Below are 21,203 nucleotides of genomic sequence, written 5' to 3' on the forward strand. Positions count from 1 at the left end.
ATGCAATCTAATGTATATTTTCCTTCCCAAGGTGAAAGAGCATTAGGAGTTGCAAGAAATTTGTTTGCAAAGACGGGGAATAAGGAGTCGCAGACCAATAAAACTCTCAGAGGACAAGTCAACCAGATCCAATGTAGACATGCCACCTCTACATTTTTAATCCAAACTTTGTTTCCGTTGCACCAGAAAAGAAGCCAGTCCTCCTCATACTTTCCTCGATTTCCCCATTTGACACCTTCATTGAGAAAGTAGAATAATCTCTTTCCGACGTTTGGCCCATCTCTAGCAATAGAAGCCAACCCAAAGCTAGTGAAGGTTGCTAGGAAATTGAGGCCGAACGAGAAAACCCTAGAAGCAGATGCGCAATCCATTGTTTCTCTCTCTCTCTCTCTCTCTCTCTCTCTCTATATATATATATATATATATATAACAAGATTCTTAATCATGAGATTCATCTGCACAGATTCTTAATCATGAGATTCATCTGCACACTTTACCATAAAGATTCTTAATTTGTAAATTAACTTTGTTGCAATGTCATAGGTCAATACCATGGCTCATCAATATGACATTCCCTAAAGACTATAACTCATTTCAGACTATAACTCATTTCATATAACACTTTTTCATTTAAATTTTTTTATAATTAATCAATTTAATTAAAAAGGAAAAAAAAAACATAATTACTTTGCAGATAAATCTCAACCCTTATTTTATAAAGATTACTAAAAATATTCTAAAATATTCCATAAAAGTTAAATCCCTACTATCCAGCTAATAATTTTTGATAATTAAATTAAAATTCTAAAAACCCTCTTACAAAATAAGTACAATTATTAAAATAATTAATAATTATTTCCAAACAACATAGCCTTATTAAAATAATTAATAATTCTTTATTTTAAACACTTATTAAAATAATTAGTAATTCTTTTCCAAAGTAAAAAAATATTAATATAATAAATATGATAAAAAATAAAATAAAAGAGAACAATTCGTTCTCTAACCCACCTTTAAACCTGTCTTATGCCTCAATATTATATTGAACATTTCACTCATTTCTCACCTCCCATTGCTCCGCTCCTTACTCTTCATATTTTCATTTTTTTTTTAATCTCCAGTCAAAAAAAAGTACAATTCAATTTAATTTAATTTAATTTTATTTAATTTTATTATTATTATTATTATTAAGAATAAGAAGAGGTACAAATTGTGGTCTACGTCCATTAATTAGAGGAGGTGGTTAATTTGTTCTTTTAGGTTTTTGCATTCTTATGTGAGAGTTTCTTTATTATTAATTTTAATATATTATTATATGTTTTAAATATTTTTTAATTTCAAATTAAGTTTTTATTTTAATTTATAAAAGTTAGTTGAGTTTTTTTTTATTAATTTATATATATATATATATATATATATTTTTTTTTTTTTCAGTACGAATTATTAATTTTAATATATTATCATAGAATTGTTTTAATAGAGTTTTTGGATTTTTGGGTGCTCGAATTTGGTAGAAAAAATTGAGGTGAAATCTTGATTTGTGTTATTTAAACTGATTTTTTGACTGTATGTATGGATTCAACACCCTCAAAAACCCCTAGCGCACTTAGATTGTGCAAGTGTTATCCATCAAACTTGTGATTTCAATAAATTTCTGATAAATTTTAGAGAGATTAAATCGTAAAACCCCACAAAAAAATTCTCAAAAAAATCACAATAAAAACAAATCATATTATTATATAATTATTAAATATTCATTTGGAATCTCAAATAAAACCTATCTTTATTTCGATTTATGAAAAACTCTGCTTCCATTTGAATGGATTACCCGGATGAAACAACCTTCGAACTAATTTTCCCAAGTTATTTTAAATTGAAGCATTTTAAAACAACTTTCAGGATAAGTACCATGTCCTATATTACGACATTACTATATATACAATATTACATATGCCTTTGTCACCTTCCGTTATGATGGTAAGTTCTCTCTTCATATTTAGTGGATGTGATAAGTGGAATAAAAGGGGTTACATGTAGACAAAAATATGCGGCATTTCATTTTCATTATAATATTATTTTGGTTAATTATAATATAATTTCTATTTTAAAAATTTTTAATAATAATTTATTACTTTAAAATCATAATAAATAATATAATAATAATAAAATTTTCACACTGCATTTTTTTATATTTGTTTTTTAAAAACTTTGTGAGAGGCTAGATATTTCATTATATATATATATATATAGTTTTTGTTTCCACGGTCTATTAAAATTTCATATGTATATGTGGATGGATATTGTTTCTTTTCCCTGATATTTGTGTAAATAAAATAATATTTTTAAAATTTTAATTAAATAATATTATATTTATAAACATATCATTTTTATTATTTATAATAATTTAATAAAATATAAAATATTTAGTAATTTTTTTAATATTAAATTTAGAATATATTTAAAATAAAAATAAGTTTATATTTTAAAAACATTAAAATTATAATATTATTTTTTAAACATTTAAAATTAAAATAAATATATTAATATTTTTATTTTATAAATAAAAAATTTAATTTGAAAGTTTACAGCATTAGAATTACAATTATATATATATAACTTGTGTTTTTATAGAAATAATTTAGGAAAGAAGTTTTGAAATGTTTTATATATCACATAAAACTAAGTGCATAAAAAAATATTGTAAAATAAATATTTATAAAATAAATGAATATAAAAATAAATAAATAAATTTGAGTGAATTGAATATATATATATATATAATTTTAAAATTAAAAACGTTTTATAAATATTTGAAATAACGTAGAAGCGTATAATAATAGATAACAGAAAAATAATAAATAGAAATATAAAATAAACAAAATAAATTAAGCTAAAAAGTAATAAAGAAAATTGACAAACAAAAAATAAAAGAAAGAGTCTCAAGGTGTTAAGAGGGAAGATAAATTAATTTAGAGAACAACCTAAAAGAAATGAGAGAAAATGAGAGAAAAAGGAAGAATAAAATCGAACAAAAAAAATATAAACAAAATAGAGTTAGTGAGTGAGGGAATGAATAATAGGCTTTTAATAATGTTTTAATTTATAGTTATTTTATTAATTAAATTAATTAGGTGTTTTTAAATTTCAAGAGCTTCCAAAATGTTGTAAAAAGCATAATAGAGTGTTGACAAGAATTTTTGCTTGGTAGAAGCTTCATGAGATATTTAGATTTAAAAGTGTGCTTAACAATAGCTAATTTTGAAATGTGACAATAAATCAAGTGTTAACAATATGTTTTTTGAGAAATGTTTTACATGATTTTCTATTTTGGCCAATGTATGATTTGCCATAGGAGCAAAGGAATTTAGTAAATTCTTGGGCTAAACATATGTTGAGAGTTATCCTTAGTAGTTCAAAGTAATTGTTTAAGGGGTTTACAAGGTTTAAAGCGGGTTGTAATATTTTGTTAATCCTTCTTGGGCTAAACATATGTTGAGAGTTACCCTTAGTAGTTCAGAGTAATTGTTTAAGGGGTTTGTAAGGTTTAAAGAGGGTTTTAATATTTTGTTAATCCTTCTAAAAAACACTATGTATCTTGTATGAAACTAACCACATTTTAGGTGGATGCTCCATTCATCATCAGTGACATATAAAGCTATTTGTAAGAGAAAATAATGAAGAAGATTAAAAATTTTAATTGGAGAATAAGATTTCATAGGTTAAATTTATTAAGAAGAAAAGAGAATTTATTATTATTATTATTGAACTATTAATATTAATATTATTAATACTATTATTGTTAATAATATTCATAATGTTATCATTACTTATTAGAATTTTTAATCAATTAATTAGGTACATATTATTAATCATTAGGTAAGTTCGAAGAAGGATATTATAAATAAATGTTATTATTAACATTAATATCCATATTGTTAATTTTAATTTTAATATTATTATTAATTCTATATATAATACTATTAAATTAATATTATTTTTAGTACAATTAATTAACATTTAATTAATTGTTTAGAACCATATTAATATGATCAAAATTAAATGGGGCCTCCAAAGGTAACCCAGGCAGAACAGGATATGGAGGAATATTCAGGGATCACAAAGGCAAACCTCTTTTAATTTTCCTGGGCTCAATTGGATGGGATACGAACAATTCTGCAGAGCTAGAGGGGCTATGGCAAGGGCTTCTTTTAGCTCAATGACACAGCTTCTTCCCCTTAGTAATCGAAGGCGACTCTCAAATTCTTATTAATATGGCTAATCAGATCCTGCAGGGGACCCCAGCATACAAAGTGGTTAGCAGTTAGAGATTGGCAGAAAGATTAGAGCTCATAGAACAATGGCTCACCACTAACAGAGCAATCACTTTCAAACACATCAGAAGAGAAGGCAACAAAGTGGCTGATCTCCTGGCAAATTTGGGGGTGGACAGTGATCAGACTCTACATACAGGTTCGCTCAACATAATCACCAATGCTTCCCAGCTACAGGAATATAATGAACTGGTACAAAGTGAAGAGGCACACCCAGATGCGGGTGATTAAATTGACGTTAATGCAGATTAGACAGAAGGACGGCAGGCGGCCAGGCCACATGGCCACCCGCGTCCCCTTCCATGCCAATTTATGGCAAGCCACAGTCGGCCTGCAGGCACCATTACTCTGGTGCTCAAGTCAAGGAATTCGCAGCAGGCATAAGGCCATGGCTTCCACAAGCCATAATCCATTCATCCCATCCCCGCTAAACTGCTCTTGCCCCCCTCATGCTGCGGAGCTGAGCTCACGCACAATTACAAGGAGGCACTGTTGGATTCTCAGCTGTGTTGATTTGGGGAATGGCTTCCATTTCTCCCAAACCACTCACTATGCTCTGAATTTTGCCCAGAATTCCTCTACTTCTCTTTTGAATAGCCTCATTAATTCCAGAGTAAACTTTGCCTCCCCTAATGCAATCACTGATAACAACACAGTCATTTTAGCCCAGACCAACAACCGTCAACCAGCCATGCCGCGTACTCGCCATCGAATGTGTAGCAAAAGAGGTGGTAGTCACGGCGGAAGAATTTGCCTCCCCTCGACGCCCACCCCTGAACCAACAACTCCTTCCTCATCCCCTTCTACTATTCATTCCAGAGGTCATTTCTCTGGCAGATACCCTGACACGCGCAGCGGTAGAGGTCGGGCATAGGCCCATGGTGCCAGAAGAATGAACACTGCTACCCAAACGGCCAACCTCCCTAACCCCCCTCACCCCTCTCACCACACGACCCAATTTCGCTTTCACAGTACGTTGCATCGTCCCGATATCATTGCCACTGTCATAGTGACCTTCAATGAGGAAATTGGTCCGCAGGATGAGCAGGATGCTCAGACCCACAAACCTAGACCAGAGAAAGGGAACAACAGCAAGCAGCAGAAGGCAAATAATACGAACAAGGATGGCCATGAACCAGAGAAAGGAAACAACAACAAGCAGCAGATGACAGAGAAGACGAGCAAGGCTGGTCATGACAGCATTTTGCATGGCAAGGATATGGCTGGAGGCAAGCATGCAATCGAAGGTAGTTCGGGTGACACACAAGCAGTTGGTGGCATCCCGGGCGGCACATCAGGCAAGCATGTAGTCGAGGGCAGTTCGACTGACACACAAGCAGTCGGTGGCATCCTGCGTGGCACGTCAACAGAGGATGATGACTGGTATGAGTACGCGTGTCGCGTTGTGGAGGAGCCTCCACAAGACGACACCTAGGGGGTCCAAACAGACTGCTGGTCAAGTCACCAAGTTTCGTTTCGCCGCTGTCTTGTTGTTTCATGGGGTTTTTTCTCTACTATTTTTTCAAACCATGTGGCTCGTTTTGATTGGTTTTGATTTAGGACCCCTGTGTGGGCATTTTACAGTGGGTTCACTCGGACTAGTTTCCCCTCGATGGGCAATCGAGTTTTGTTTTCTTGATTAAATTTTGACATAACTCTATTCAACACCGCAGAGGTCGAAGCCTCACTGTATTTTTAATTTTTTTTTTATCAATAGAATAGTATTACTTAGAAAAAAAATATGATCAAAATTAATATCACTGTATTAATATGGTTTTAATATCACTTTTGGCTAGAATTTTAGAAATATGATCAATAGTATCTTCCATATAGGGCAGAGAAATGAGAGTTTAAGCAAAGAGGAGGGGAAGTGGAAATATTTGTTGATTTGTGAGACTAACCATTGGCTACAATGACTTTTGTCAAGTGAGCCTTTTCTTTCTCTAGGTATTGAACAATAGAGATTCAAATGGATCAAGTAATGAGAGTTTTAAAAATAACTGATTATTGGGTTGGATGATGATGGGATTAGGGATGAAGATATTGGAGAGCATGGTTTTTTTCCTATAAACTTGGTGGTTGAGGGATCCATTACAAATATGGGAGATGAGGACATCCAAGAAGGGTAAAGGCTTATCTTTTTCCAATTCCATAATATAATATGAGGGGGTGCATGGGGTCTTGGATAGACAGTGATCAGGTGCTCTGTTAAGGCACTCCTTGATGTGAAGTCACTGGTTCAATTCCTTGCCCCGATCGAGGTGATATATTTGGACATGATGAAGATGCACTCCTTGATGTGAAGTCACTGGTTCAATTCCCTACCCCGATCGAGGTGATATATTTGGACATGATGAAGATGTAGTCCTGCCATGCTTACAAAACAAAAATGAGGGGAAACACTATTAAGATGATTGAAATAGGAGATGAGGGAGGAATTCCCATGAGACCAAACGATAAAGGTATCATCAACAAATTGTAACCAACATTTTGGATTGATATGCCAAGAGTTTAAAGCTAGAGTCTCAAAATGCTACTTCAAGATATTGGAGATTACTTGAGATAAGGAAGTTTTCTTGGCTATACCATCTGTTTGCTCAGAATAAGTCACTTTAAAAGTGAAAAAAAAGAAGAAGACAAATTTGAATGAGGTTAGAGGTTTCAAGGTCAACCAATTTATAGATCATGTTTATAATTTTAGGAGCAAAAATTTTGGTGAATAAAGATACAACATCAAAATTGGTCATGTTCATCAATTGGAAGATTCATTATTTTTTTAATAAAATTATAGGAATCCTTAATGAAGGAGAGAATTTTACCAATGAAAAATTGAAGTTTGAGTAAGAGCATGAGTAGATGCTCATATAACAATGACTATTGGTTTGAGAGGGATGTATTTTTTTTTATTTATGAATTTTAGGTTTTCCATATATTCTAGGGGTATGGAGGTTATGAGAAATAAGATTTTTTGATAGAATAGGATTTTATAACTTTGGTAACTAATATGGATATAATACTAATTGTTTTTTCACCAAAAGGTTTATATGAAGAAGAAGAAAGAAGATTAAAAAATTTAGATTCATGGTCAAAAGTATTCATAATTTACCTTTATCAACTTTAAGATAATGCTATTGGGAATGCTATTGGGGACGTGATTAAAGTAATGGATGGACTAGAACTATTCTTTAGTTACCTTTATCAACTTTAAAATAATGCTATTGGAGTTGTGATTAAGGCAATAAATGGACTAGAATTGTTTTTTGGTTTGGAACCACAAATAATCCATTCACTTGTCAAAATTCTTTATTGTCATGTGTGGAAATATTCTATCTAATGGATTCAATAGGGCAAATAATGTTTGATATAAAAATATGGTGATGAACAATAATGAAGGTTTTTTTTTTTTTTTTCAATTCCATATATATCCATAATTTTATTTGTTTCCTTTTTACATTTAATTTATTTATTATTAAATTTCTAGAAATTCAGTTTCTTTTATAACATTTTTTATTTTAAAATAATATCAATTTTCATAATTTTTAATTATGTTCATAATCATTTATTAATTAAATTTTTATTATTTTCCAGTAATAATCTTATTTCCCTCCTCATATTTATATTCATTTCTGAGCAATTTAGTATCCAAACAATGGATGATGTGGCCAGTGGAAATTGATACAATAATTACATTTCAATTTTATAATATTTTTATTCTATTTTATAGGTAAAATAAATTTACTATAATATTATTATTTTAATATAAACATAACACTAAAATTGGCAAAGTATAAGTATGTGTATATATATATATATATATATATATATAAAAGCCATCTGTGTTATATTCCAGTGCTGTGTATATATATAACCCATCTGTGTTATATTCCAGTACTGCGCAGAATGTATGCTTTTTATGGGGAGTTTCTGTAAAAATATCCCTTTCAATGAAGACTAATGAGCTGGGCTTTGTGTCCAATAAAATTATATTTTTTCAGAAAGTTTGTTCAAACAATGCCGACGATTATTTTGAAATACTGAGGCTGTTTTCAACAATTGGAATCATTACAATGATCGATGCAAACCAGCGATATGGATTCTTAACAACTTTTGTTTGAATATCACCAGCGATGGTCACCATTATCAACATTTTTAAAGGACTGGTACTGTTCAATGCCACACTGTTAACAGTGACCGATCCGATCATAATAACATTATCTGATAGTAACATTGTTATGAAAAAACAGCAAAAGGCTGTTATGATAGTAACATTGTTATAAAAGGATAGCAACTGGCTGTTACAGTGATACCTAAAATGGAAGTAACTTCATTAATGCTGTGATTTAGCTATGTTTTTTTCCCTTGTCATATGGCAATTTTATCAAACAACCCATCAACCACACACGGTCTCAAAAGCAAAATTTAAGTACATGTCTGCATTTGTTGCTTTGACAAACTCTTCTGCGCTTTTGTCACCCACGTGGTAGCAAGTGCCCATGAATGTCTTATTAGAAAAAGCTAAAAATCCTGCAGGACATTGATATTGCATCAGGATGGAATCTCAGGGATTGGTATTGCATTAGCCACACTTCTTCAAACATAATAATGGGCAGATCTGAGAACAAATAAGAGAAAAGATTCGTCAAGAACCGCTTTGAGTACAGATAAAAAAAAGCATACTGCTATTGTGTTGTCCACAACTATTGTAACATAAAATGGACAGTTCTTGAGGACTAATGAAAAAAATAGTACACTTTTAACAAGTACATAACATCAACTTTGTCAACATGGCTTCCATGTTTCACTCAATCCCTTTCTTTCTTAATCAGCTTACATCATCTTGTATACATGTCTTTCAATGCTTATAAATTAAAATCTCCATTTGACTTATTGGATAAAGCCACCTCAATAATAAAATTGAACATATTTTTATTTTTTCAATTTTTTTTTTATCAATGATGTAGGTATTAAATAAATTGTTTATTTAAAATCAAATTATTTTTATTTTCTTTAGTTTAATAGTGTTATGTTGTGAAGGTTGGTTTTGGCATTTCCCAGATTGAATTTGTTTGAAATCTAACAACAAATTATTGAAATCAAAAGTTTTATTGATAAACTCTGCATAATTTGAGTGGTTTTTTTGAGAGTTTTGAATTCATTTGTGTATTCAAAAATGGATTTTAAATAACTAGCAAATATCATCTGAACAAATATTATTTTACCAGGCCAAAAACTCAAAATAGAGAATAGTTGATGACTTCATTTTATTCTATATTTATAATGTGATTATTATATAAAAATATTTTTAAACATAAATATATCTTTTTCATAATTAATAATAATTGAAGATAAAATTATTATATAATGTCAATTGAGTTTAGTATGGGTGGAATAGTTTCTATACCCTCACGTAGGTTCAAATCTCTTAAATTGACATGTTAATGCTTTAGAATAGAGTAAATTTGTTGGCCCTTAAGTGAGTCTATACAGAAAGCCAACAATCTCTCTTGCTAACTAAGGAAAAAAAGTCAATTATTATATAAAAGGTTGAAAATAATAAAATTTTGTATATTATTACTAACAACTCATTAATATGTTTTAAAACAATTAGTATAATTTTTTGAAATATCTAAAAATTTAAATATGTTTTTTAAAAAATAAATAAATAATACAAATTTTAATTTTGTTTCATTTGTAAATAAAGTTGTCTTAGGCGGAACATTAATGTTTAGTTATTTTATATCCTTATAAATAAAATGACATGAACAACATCATTTGAAATTTGATTTAGATTTCAATATAATTATTTATATTGAACAATTTAAAATAAAAATGAGCATTTTAAAATTGAATTAGATTTTTATATAAATGTTTATAATATGGTATAAATCATTTAAAAAAAAATAAAGTTAGATTTATATATAATTAGCATAACTATATAAATTAAATGATAATAAATATAAAGATACTTATTTTAATTATTTTTAAATAAAGTTAAATCTATATATAATTAGGATAATTATCTAAATTAAATAGTTGTAAGTACAAAGATATTTATTTCATGAAACATTTACATGGTCAAGAATAAAAAGAATTATAAGAATAAATTAAATTATAAATCTATTTTAAATTATTATTATATTTTTATTTTGATTTTTTATAATTATTATTTTATTTTGAATAGAGTTTCTACAATTTTAATTTAGTTATTAATAATTAATAGGTGGATGGTAGGGATTTAACTTTTATAAAATATCCACTCAATATTTTTACTAGTAGTTATGAGTGGGGTAAGATTTTTTTTCAAAAATAGTTATGCCGTTTAGCTTTTCAATTCAATAAAAAAAAATGTTATTAAAATAAATTAAAATAAAATATATATAAAGTATTTTGATTGTAAAATTAGTTATGGTTTTTTGGTTACTTGGTAATGATAAGCCAATGATACTGGCTTACAACATTGTCACAAAGCCTATTTACAAATTAAGAATCTCCATGGTAAAGTTGGAGTGAATCTCCACAATTAAACATCATGTTGTACACACACACACATATATAACTCATGTATTCACATTTTTTTTTTAAATAATTAATAATATTTTAAAATAAAGTTGTAATTTAGTATAAATATATATATATATATATATATATATATATATATATATATATATATATATATATATATATATATTATTTTATGTATTTATTTATTTATATTTATTTATTTTTTATATTAGTCATGTAAGAGAATGAGATAAGTGTTTTGATGCCCATCATAGCCTGAAGCATATCAAACTTTAATAACCATTTAATTTATATGCTTGTGTTAGTTAAGCAATAATAAGGAATAAGAGTTCAATACCATAAAACCAAAATTTGATACACCTTGACATGACATTTCTTTTATAATTAAATTGAAAAAAAATGGCATAACTAATTTGACATAACTCTCTACTCTCTATCCTCACTACTACTAAAAATATTATGTGGATATTCAATGAAAGTCTTTACCATTTATATACTAATTATTGATAATTAAATTAAAATTTTGAAAACCAAATTCCAAAATAAACATATTTATAAATATAAATATTTATTATTGAAAATAAACAATACTACTTCCAACTTAAACATATTTACTCTCTCCACGACCCAGACGACCAACAGTTTTGTTCCTCCGTTTCCTTCGTAGCCGTCTCCATTTGTCGACGGTTACCTGTTTCAAGCATGGGTGATGTCATGGAAATTGAGGAGCTTGATTACACCGAGGATCCTTTTCCTGACCGTGTGATTTTTGGTAACCCTAGCCCTAATCCTCCCGTCTCAAGTTCACCTCTTCCGTCCGTTACTATTCCGTCTTGTACTGCTCCGGTGGTCTCTTTCCCTGGACACCGTGCATCTTTGCTTGTCTTCGGGTCATTATCTATTGATTCTCCTGCTCTTGATTGCCCTCCTTTATCTCCGGGAACCCTACACATACTCACTGTAATTTCACCGCCCTTGCCCTCTTTTGAGCCGAACCCTCCAGTAAACCACCTCCGTCCATCGAGCTCGACTTTGTTTTCGGCACAGCCTGAGGAAACCCCAGCATCTTGCGGCCAAAACCCTCCCATCTCTGCAAATTCTCCACTGGGTTGTTTTGAAACGCTTGCAGTAAAGGTCAAATCAACAACCCATCTACCTCAGGACGGGATTGTCTCACCAGACCCGCTATCGGATCATCCATCTACGCCACGAACAGGGAAGCAAAAAACTAAGTGTGTGAAGGCTACTACAAAGGGCATCACCATTCGATTTGGCGAAGGTACTACTATTGGGGAAGCCATTTATATGGAAAGTACAATGCTAGTTGGACATGTCCGAGGCAGGGCATACTCAGCGGACAGACTAACCCTGTGGGTGCGAGAATTTGGGAGAGCATGCTCAAAGATTTGCGAGAGGTGCAGGTACTTCCTAGGGGCTGATTCGCACTTCATTTCGCCAAAGGAAATTATACAAACTTGGTCTTGGCTAGGTATTAGAATATTGAGATGCACCAGTTCTTCTCAAGAGATGGAGCCCCCTTTTCGACCCGGGGCGGGAGCAGATTGGGGCAGGACCTCTATGGGTTCGCTTGCCTGGACTGCCTTTGCAGTACTGGTGTGAGGAGGTTTTCATCAGAATTGGGAATGCCCTTGGCACATACCTGGACCATGATAAGACCTTCGTTCAATATAAGAATCAAACCCTAGCTTGCATTCTGGTCCACTTGGACACGCGTGAAGGTCGGGAAGAAAAAATCACTCTACAATGGGGGAAATACACTCGGGTGCAGATCTTGGACTACAAAGGAGTCCCATTTCGATGCAGAAGATGTCACAAAGTGGGGCACGTCTTCAAGGATTTCCCACTAATAAAAAAATCAGAGGATCCTCCGAGTGCACCACCTACATTAATGGGGCCTGCTGCATCTACTCAGAATCACACTCCTGTATCGGCGCCTCTAGCACTTGTTCGCAACAAAACTCCGAGGACTGTAGCAGGAGATTGCAGAATGCCATCGCCTCCCTTAACAAGAGCTCGCGTAGCTGCCGAGGCCGCAAAAACTTCGGGTATTCCTCTGTCCTATCACCCTTTCTATTTTTCATGCAGCTCTCCTCTTGATTCATCTGCCATCAGTACTTCTGTGGTTCACTGTACTCTTGCACCTACACCTCCCACCATCGCCACCACTGTTCCATCCATACCTCCCTCGCCGAACATCTCATCCTCTCTATCCTTAGATGGGATGAATCCACCCCATAATTACAACCTTCACTCCCGTTCTCACATTGATGGTCATCCGTCTCTCCTCTCAGGATTGGGACTTTCCCTTCTTGGTTCTGTCATACATTCATCCCGCGGGAGGAAATCACATCTTTCAATAGCCATTCAAAGGGCTGGGGTAGAGGTTACCTCTGTTAGACAATCCACTTTGGAAAGGTTTCTTAGAGCACTGAATACCCTGGGTAGGGTTCCCTCATGAAGTGCCTCTCATTTAACTACAGGGCATGGCTAGTGCCTCCAAAAAACTAGCCCTGCGTAGATTATTTGAAGTTGAACATATTGATATCATCATGCTGCAAGAATCCCTGGGTGAGGCCGAAATTATCTCCAGAACACTAGTCTCCCTCAAACTTGGATGGAAATTTTTCGCCATAGATGCTATGGGGCGATCGAGGGATTTAGCCATAGGGCACAATCCTCGCACCATCAAAGTGTTAGCATCCTGGGGAGGATCTGGGTTTATAGGATTGGATATCTTATCAGTGGAGCTCGGACTAAACCTTAGGGTTATCAATATATATGGTCACTGTCAACAGAGAAAGATCTTTTGGCAGCACCTGCTCAATCTCTCGCCCGTAGGATTTGAGGAATCTTGGGGATCTCAAGCTCAAGTGGACACTTTATCAGGATTCATGATGAACCTTTTGGAACAACACAATTTTGCAGATGTCCCCATGAATAAGCCACTCCCCACTTGGAGAAACAAAAGGGTGGGAGAAGCAGCTCTTACCCCCACTTGATGGGGGTGTAACAGACACCTTCAAAAAACAATTAATATAAATTTTTGAAACATCTAAAAATTTAAATATGGTTTTTAACAAATAAATAAATAAATAACAATAATACAAATTTTAATTTTGTTTCATTGGTAAATAAAGTTGTCTTAGGCGGAACATTAATGTTTAGTTATTTTATATCCTTATAAATAAAATGACATGAACAACATCTTTTGAAATTTGATTTGGATTTCAATATAATTATCTATATTGAATAATTTAAAATAAAAATGAGCATTTTAAAATTGAATTAGATTTTTATATAAATGTCTATCATTTAAAATAAAAAAATATATATTTATATATAATTAGCATAACTATATAAATTAAATGATAATAAATATAAAAATACTTATTTTAATTATTTTTAAATAAAGTTAAATTTATATATAATTAGGATAATTATCTAAATTAAATAGTTATAAGTACAAAGATATTTATTTCATGAAACATTTACATTGTCAAGATTAAAAAGAATTATAAGAATAAATTAAATTATAAATCTATTTTGAATTATTATTATATTATTATTTTGATTTTTTATAATTATTATTATATTTTTATTTTGAATAGAGTTTCTACAATTTTAATTCAGTTATTAATAATTAATAGGTGGATGGTAGGGATTTAACTTTTATAAAATATCCACTCAATATTTTTACTAGTAGTTATGAGTGAGGGGTAAGATTTTTTTCAAAAATAGTTATGCCGTTTGGCTTTTCAATTCAATAAAAAAAACGTTATTAAAATAAAATATATATAAAGTATTTTGATTGTAAAATTAGTTATGGTTTTTGGTTACCTGGTAATGATAAGCCAGTATATATATTTTAAATATTAGCCATGTAAGAGAATGAGATAAGTGTTTTGATGCCTATCATAGCCTAAAGCATATCAAACTTTAATAACCATTCAATTTATATGCTTGTGTTAGTAAAGAAATAATAAGGAATAAGAGTTCTATACCATAAAACCAAAATTTGATACACCTTGACATGACATTTCTTTTATAATTAAATTGAAAAAAATGGCATAACTAATTTGACATAACTCTCTACTCTCTATCCTCACTACTACTAAAAATATTATGTGGATATTCAATGAAAGTCTTTACCATTTATATACTAATTATTGATAATTAAATTAAAATTCTGAAAACCATATTCCAAAATAAACATATTTATAAATATAAATATTTATTATTGAAAATAAACAATACTACTTCCAACTTAAACATATTTACTCTCTCCATGACCCGGACGACCGACAGTTTCATTCCTCTGTTTCCTTCGCCGCTGTCTCCATCTGTCAACGGTTACCTGTTTCCAGCATGGGCAATGTCATGGAAATTGAGGAGCTTGATTACACCGAGAACCCTTTTCCCGACCGTGTGATTTTTGGTAACCCTAACCCTAATCGTCCTGTCTGAAGTTCACCTCTTTCGTCCGTTACTATTCCGTCTTGTACTGCTCCGGTGGTCTCTTTCCCTGGACACAATGCATCTTCGCTTGTCTTCGGGTCATTATCTATTGATTCTCCTACTCTTGATTTCCCTCCTTTATCTCTGGGAACCCTACACATACTCACTGCAATTTCCCCGCCCTCGCCCTCTTTTGAGCCGAACCCTCCGGTAAACCACCTTCGTCCATCGAGCTCGACTTTGTTTCCAGCACAGCTTGAGGAAACCCTAGCATCTTGCGGCCAAAACCCTCCCATCTCTGCAAATTCTTCGTCGGGTTGTTTTGAAACGCCTGCAGTAAAGGTCAAATTAGTGACCCATCTGCCTCAGGACGGGGTTGTCTCACCAGACCCGCTATCGGATCATCCATCTACGCCGCGAACAGGGAAGCAAAAAACTAAGTGTGTGAAGGCTACTACAAAAGACATCACCATTCGATTTGGCGAAGGTACTGCTATTGGGGAAGCCGTTTATATGGCAAGTACAGTGCTGGTTGGACATGTCCGAGGCAGGGCATACTCAACGGACATACTAACCCTGTGGGTGCGAGAAATTTGGGGGAGCATGCTCAAAGATCTACCAGAGGTGCAGGTACTTCCTAGGGGTTGATTCGCACTTAATTTCACCAAAGGAAATTATACAGACTTGGTCCTGGCTAGGTATTGGCATATTGAGATGGCACCGGTTCTTCTCAAGAGATGGAGCCCTATTTTCGACCCGGGGCGGGAGTAGATTGGGGCAGGACCTCTATGGGTTCACTTGCCTAGACTCCCTTTGCAGTACTGGTGTGAGGAGGTTTTCGTCAGAATTGGGAATGCCCTTGGCACATACCTGGACCATGATAAGACCTTCGTTCAATCTAAGAATCGAACCCTAGCTTGCATTCTGGTCCACTTGAACACACGTGAAGGTCTGGAAGAAAAAATCACTCTACAATAGGGGAAATACACTCGGGTGTAGATCCTGGACTACGAAGGAGTCCCATTTTGATGCAGAAGATGTCACAAAGTGGGGCACATCTTCAAGTATTGCCCACTAATAAAAAAATCAGAGGATCCTCCGAGTGCACCACCTACATCAATGGGGCCTGCTGCATCTACTCAGAATCGCACTCCTGTATCGGCGCCTTTGGCACCTGTTCGCAACAACACTCTGAGGACTGTAGCAGGAGATTGCAGAATGCCATCGCCTCCCTTAACAAGAGCACGTGCAGCTGCTGAGGCCGCAAAAACTTCGGGTATTCCTCTGTCCTATCACCCTTTCTCTTTTTCATGCAGCTCTCCTCTTGATTCATCTACCATCAATACTTCTGTGGTTCACTGTACTCTTGCACCTACACCTCCCACCATCACCACCACTGTTCCATCCATACCTCCCTCGCCGACCATCTCATCCTCTCTATCCTCAGATGGGATGAATCCACCCCATAATTACAACCTTCACTCCCATTCTCACATTGATGGTCATCCGTCTCTCCTCTCAGGATTGGGACTTTCCCTTCTTGGTTCTCTCATACATTCATCCCGCTCGAGGAAATCTCATCTTTCAATAGCCATTCAAAGGGCTGGGGCAGAGGTTGCCTTTGGTAGACAATCCACTTTGGAAAGGTTTCTTAGAGCACTGAATACCTTGGGTAGGGTTCCCCCATGAAGTGCCTCTCATTTAACTGTAGGGGCATGGCTAGTGCCTCCAAAAAACTAGCCCTGCGCGGATTATTTGAAGTTGAACCTATTGATATCATCATGCTACAAGAATCCCTGGGTGAGGCCGAAATTATCTCCATAACACTAGCCTCCCTCAAACTTGGATGGCAATTTTTCGCCATAGATGCTATGGGGCGATCGAGGGGTTTAGCCATAGGGCACAATCCTCGCACCATCAAAGTGTTAGCATCCCGGGGAGGATCTGGGTTTATAAGATTGGATATCTTCTCGGCGGAGCTCGGACTAAACCTTAGGGTTATCAATATATATGGTCCATGTCAGCAAAGAGAGATCTTTTGGCAACACCTGCTCAATCTCTCACTCGTATCTCCAGACACAATTCTCGGGGGTGATCTCAATTTCTCCATAGGATTTGAGGAATCTTGGGGATCTCTAGCTCAAGTGGACACTTTATCAGGATTCATGATGAACCTTTTGGAACAACACAATTTTGCAGATGTTCCCATGAATAAGCCACTCCCCACTTGGAGAAACAGAAGGGTGGGAGAAGCAGCTCTTGCCAGGAGGTTAGATCATTTTCTAATAAAGGTCCCCCTCTTAAATCTGCTGCATCTCTATAAACAATGGGTGGGTTCCGGTGGTATCTCAGATCACTCCCCCATATATCTTGAAATCCTTGGACCCCATCACAAACCAAACGCTCCCTTCAAATTTAATCATGTTTGGCTACAGGACCCTGGATTCATCAATCTGGTCTCGGATTTTTGGAAAACCAATCCTATTGCGAGACATGAATCTTTAACAAAGGGTTTCTGTCATAAACTGGCCCAACTCAAGCACCTCTCCATCACCTGGGCTAAAGAGAAAAATCGAAGGGAGGACCTCACCTTAACTCAGGTTGAGTCAGAATTATGTGCACTGTCAGATGACGGCAACCTGGTTTACATCTGCAAATGAAAAAGCTCACCTGATTGAGCTTGAAAACCAAAAGGTAAGGATTCTGAAGGAGAGAGAGGAATCATGGCGACTCAAGAGTAGGGTTATCTAGTTAAAAGCGGGAGATGATAACACAAAGTTTTTCCAAAATTATGCTAAAGGTAGAAAAGTTTCCAACACCATTTGGAACTTACCCCCACTTGATGGGGGTGTAACAGACACCTTCAAAAAACTCTCCCAGCTTGGCACCTCTCACTTCAAGCAACTCTTCAAATCCCCACCTAGGTCTAATCTTGCTGATATCATCAATGTTGCTGGTCATTTCCCTCGTTTTGTAAACGAAGATGAGGCAGAAGAAATAAATTCCCCTGTTACTCCTGGTGAGCTCGAAGGGACTGTGAAATGGTTCAAAAAAGACAAAATTCCTGGACCGGATGGATGGTTGATCGAATTTTATCTTGCTATCTATGAACTCTTGGGGGATGATCTGTTAAAAGTTGTGGAAGAGTGCAGAACCTCTGGCACCATATACAATGTTGTCAATACCACTTTCATTGCCCTTATTCCAAAATCAGATTCCCCCTCCTCCTTCAATGACTTTAGGCCCATCTCCCTTTGCAATTGCCTGTATAAGATCATTGCCAAAATCATTGCAAATTGTATCAGGCCCATCCTCTCTCGCCATATAGCCCCTGAACAGTTTGCTTTCCTTGAGCATCGACAGATTCACGAAGCCATAGGTACGGCCCAAGAGGCTATACATTCGATCCGGACCAAAAATCTAAAAGGAATCATCCTAAAGATCGACCTGGAAAAAGCTTTTGATCAGGTTAGTTGGCTCTACATCAAGATGTTGCTTATCCATCTTGGCTTCCCCCATGCTTTCACCACCTGGATTATGGCATGCATCTCCACTTCAACTTTCAGTGTCCTCATCAATGGATCTGCCTCCCATTTTTTTCATGCTGAGAGAGGACTCAGACAGGGCTGCCCCCTCTCCCCCTTACTCTTTCTGATTGTCATGGATGGGCTCAGCAGATTACTTGCACAAGCTAAAAGAGATGGCAGACTCTGTGGCCTCAAGATAAATGACTTTTGCTATCTTACACATCTCCTTTTTGTGGACGATGTACTCATTTTTCTAGATGGAAGCATTAGAGACTCAGTCACCTTCTCAAAAGTCCTTTCCCTCTTCTTGAAGGCTACTGACATGCAGGCTAATCAAGTGAAATCCACCATTACTTTAGCCCATACTTCCATCCATGAGTCTTGGTTTGCTCAACACCACTTTCCTTATTGTATCTACCCCCTTGATCGTGGATTCAAATACCTGGGATTTTGGATCAAGCCACTCGATCAAAAAATAGTAGACTGGGTTTGGCTGGTAACCAAGTTGGAAAAAAAGCTCTCAAATTGGTGTCATAGATACTTATCCAAAGCAAGCAGATTGGTGCTCATTAAATCTGTTCTCGAGGCCACTCCTATTTTCTGGATGGCATTGGCATGGATTCCCAGGAATATCCTCACTCGCCTTCAACAGATTTGTAGCAGATACTTTTGGAATGGCCATCAAGACAAAAAGATCTTTGCTTGGGTCAGTTGGACCAAGATTTCTTTGCCCCAAAAATGGGGAGGTTGGGGCCTAAAAGACCTAGCTCTTTTTGCACAAGCCCTAGTTGCAAAAATGGGCTGGATATTATTGACAGGGTAGAATCTATGGACCTCTGCCTCCTATTACAAGTACATTTGGCCTCTCCCAATCATGGATTGGGTTCACATGCCTAGCTAGACAAGAACAGGTATATCATCAGTTTGGAAGGCTCTTCTGCATTCCTTACCAAGCATCTGAAACAATCTTGTTTGGAGAATAAATGATGGATCAAAAGCTCGCATAGGACTGGATCCTTGGACTGGGGGGGGGAGGAAGATTTCAGCTACCGTGAGAACTCGTTCAACAGCTCAATTCACATGATATAAAGGTCTTTGCACACATAGCTGATCAAAGTAACACCACCATTTTCTCACAAGGATGGAAATCTGCCCAACAACTTGATATTCCTCCTCAATGGCATCGGAAGTGGCAAGAATATATAAATGCTCAGTGTGAATCTCACATCCGGATTAAGGAGGGACCTAAAAAACTTGTTTGGTGCCTGGTAGAGAATGGAATTTATTCCCCAAAGGCTGGCTACCTCAGTCTCATTTCGCATAAACATCCTGAGCAGACACTAGAGTGGTGGAAGAGCATCTAGAAGCTTGGTTCTCCCCCGAGAACAAGACTGTTCTTTTGGGTGTGTTCTTAGGAACAAGGTCCCCACGGGGGAATATCTATCACATCGCTCTTTCCAAGGCCCTCACTGGTGTGTATTATGCAAAAAATCTTCTGAATCGACAGAACACTTATTTATTTATTGTGAATCTCTGAGCAATCTCTGGCAGATTGTCTCCTCCTCGATTCATTTGTCTAGAAAATGGGAGGGTGAAAATATTTTCTGAGCATGGGAACATTGGTGCAATCTGCATCGAGGTACAAAACAATTATGCCTTCCCCTACTAATATGCTGGCATATCTAGCTGGCCCTGAACCAGATTATATTTGATGACAGAGCAGCTAGATGGACGCATATCTCAGCCCAGATTATATCTGCCTTTCATGATCTGCCTGAGCCCTCTAGACCTCGATCTAGGAGACCACATGCCCCTGCTCCCATTGATAAAAACACTCCCTGGGCGTACTTTGATGGTGTTGCACAAAACCAAGGATGTGGCGGCAGTTTCATTCTATATCTCTCTGATCAGCACTATTTTAAAGTCAAGATGGGGCTTGGACATGAGACAAATAATTTCGCAGAACTTATCGCTCTTTGCCATCTGCTGCATTTTTCACCTGGTCATGATTGCATGGATCTAAACATTTATGGAGACTCAAAAAGCATTATTAAATGGTTCAATAATATTACTGTTTGTCATGCACATCCTTTCAATAATATTCTGGATGAAGTAAACATGTTCAAAGCACAGTTTAATTCTATTTCTTGTCAACATATTTACAAGGAACATAACTGCAGTGCTGATGGGCTTTCCAAGGAGGCCACGATACTTCTCTGAGGAGTCTGGATGATACAGGAAAAACGGGGTACAAATGAGTACCGATATTATCGTAGGCCATACAATGATCAGACTTATCACAGGGCAGAGAGTCCCTAATTTTTGAGTTTTTGGTTTTTTTGGTGAA

This window comes from Pinus tabuliformis, chromosome 3_2, assembly GCF_031772625.1.
Source record: "Pinus tabuliformis cultivar Carrire ecotype Pingquan chromosome 3_2, CPIR1, whole genome shotgun sequence".
NCBI classification, from domain to species: Eukaryota; Viridiplantae; Streptophyta; class Pinopsida; order Pinales; family Pinaceae; genus Pinus; species Pinus tabuliformis.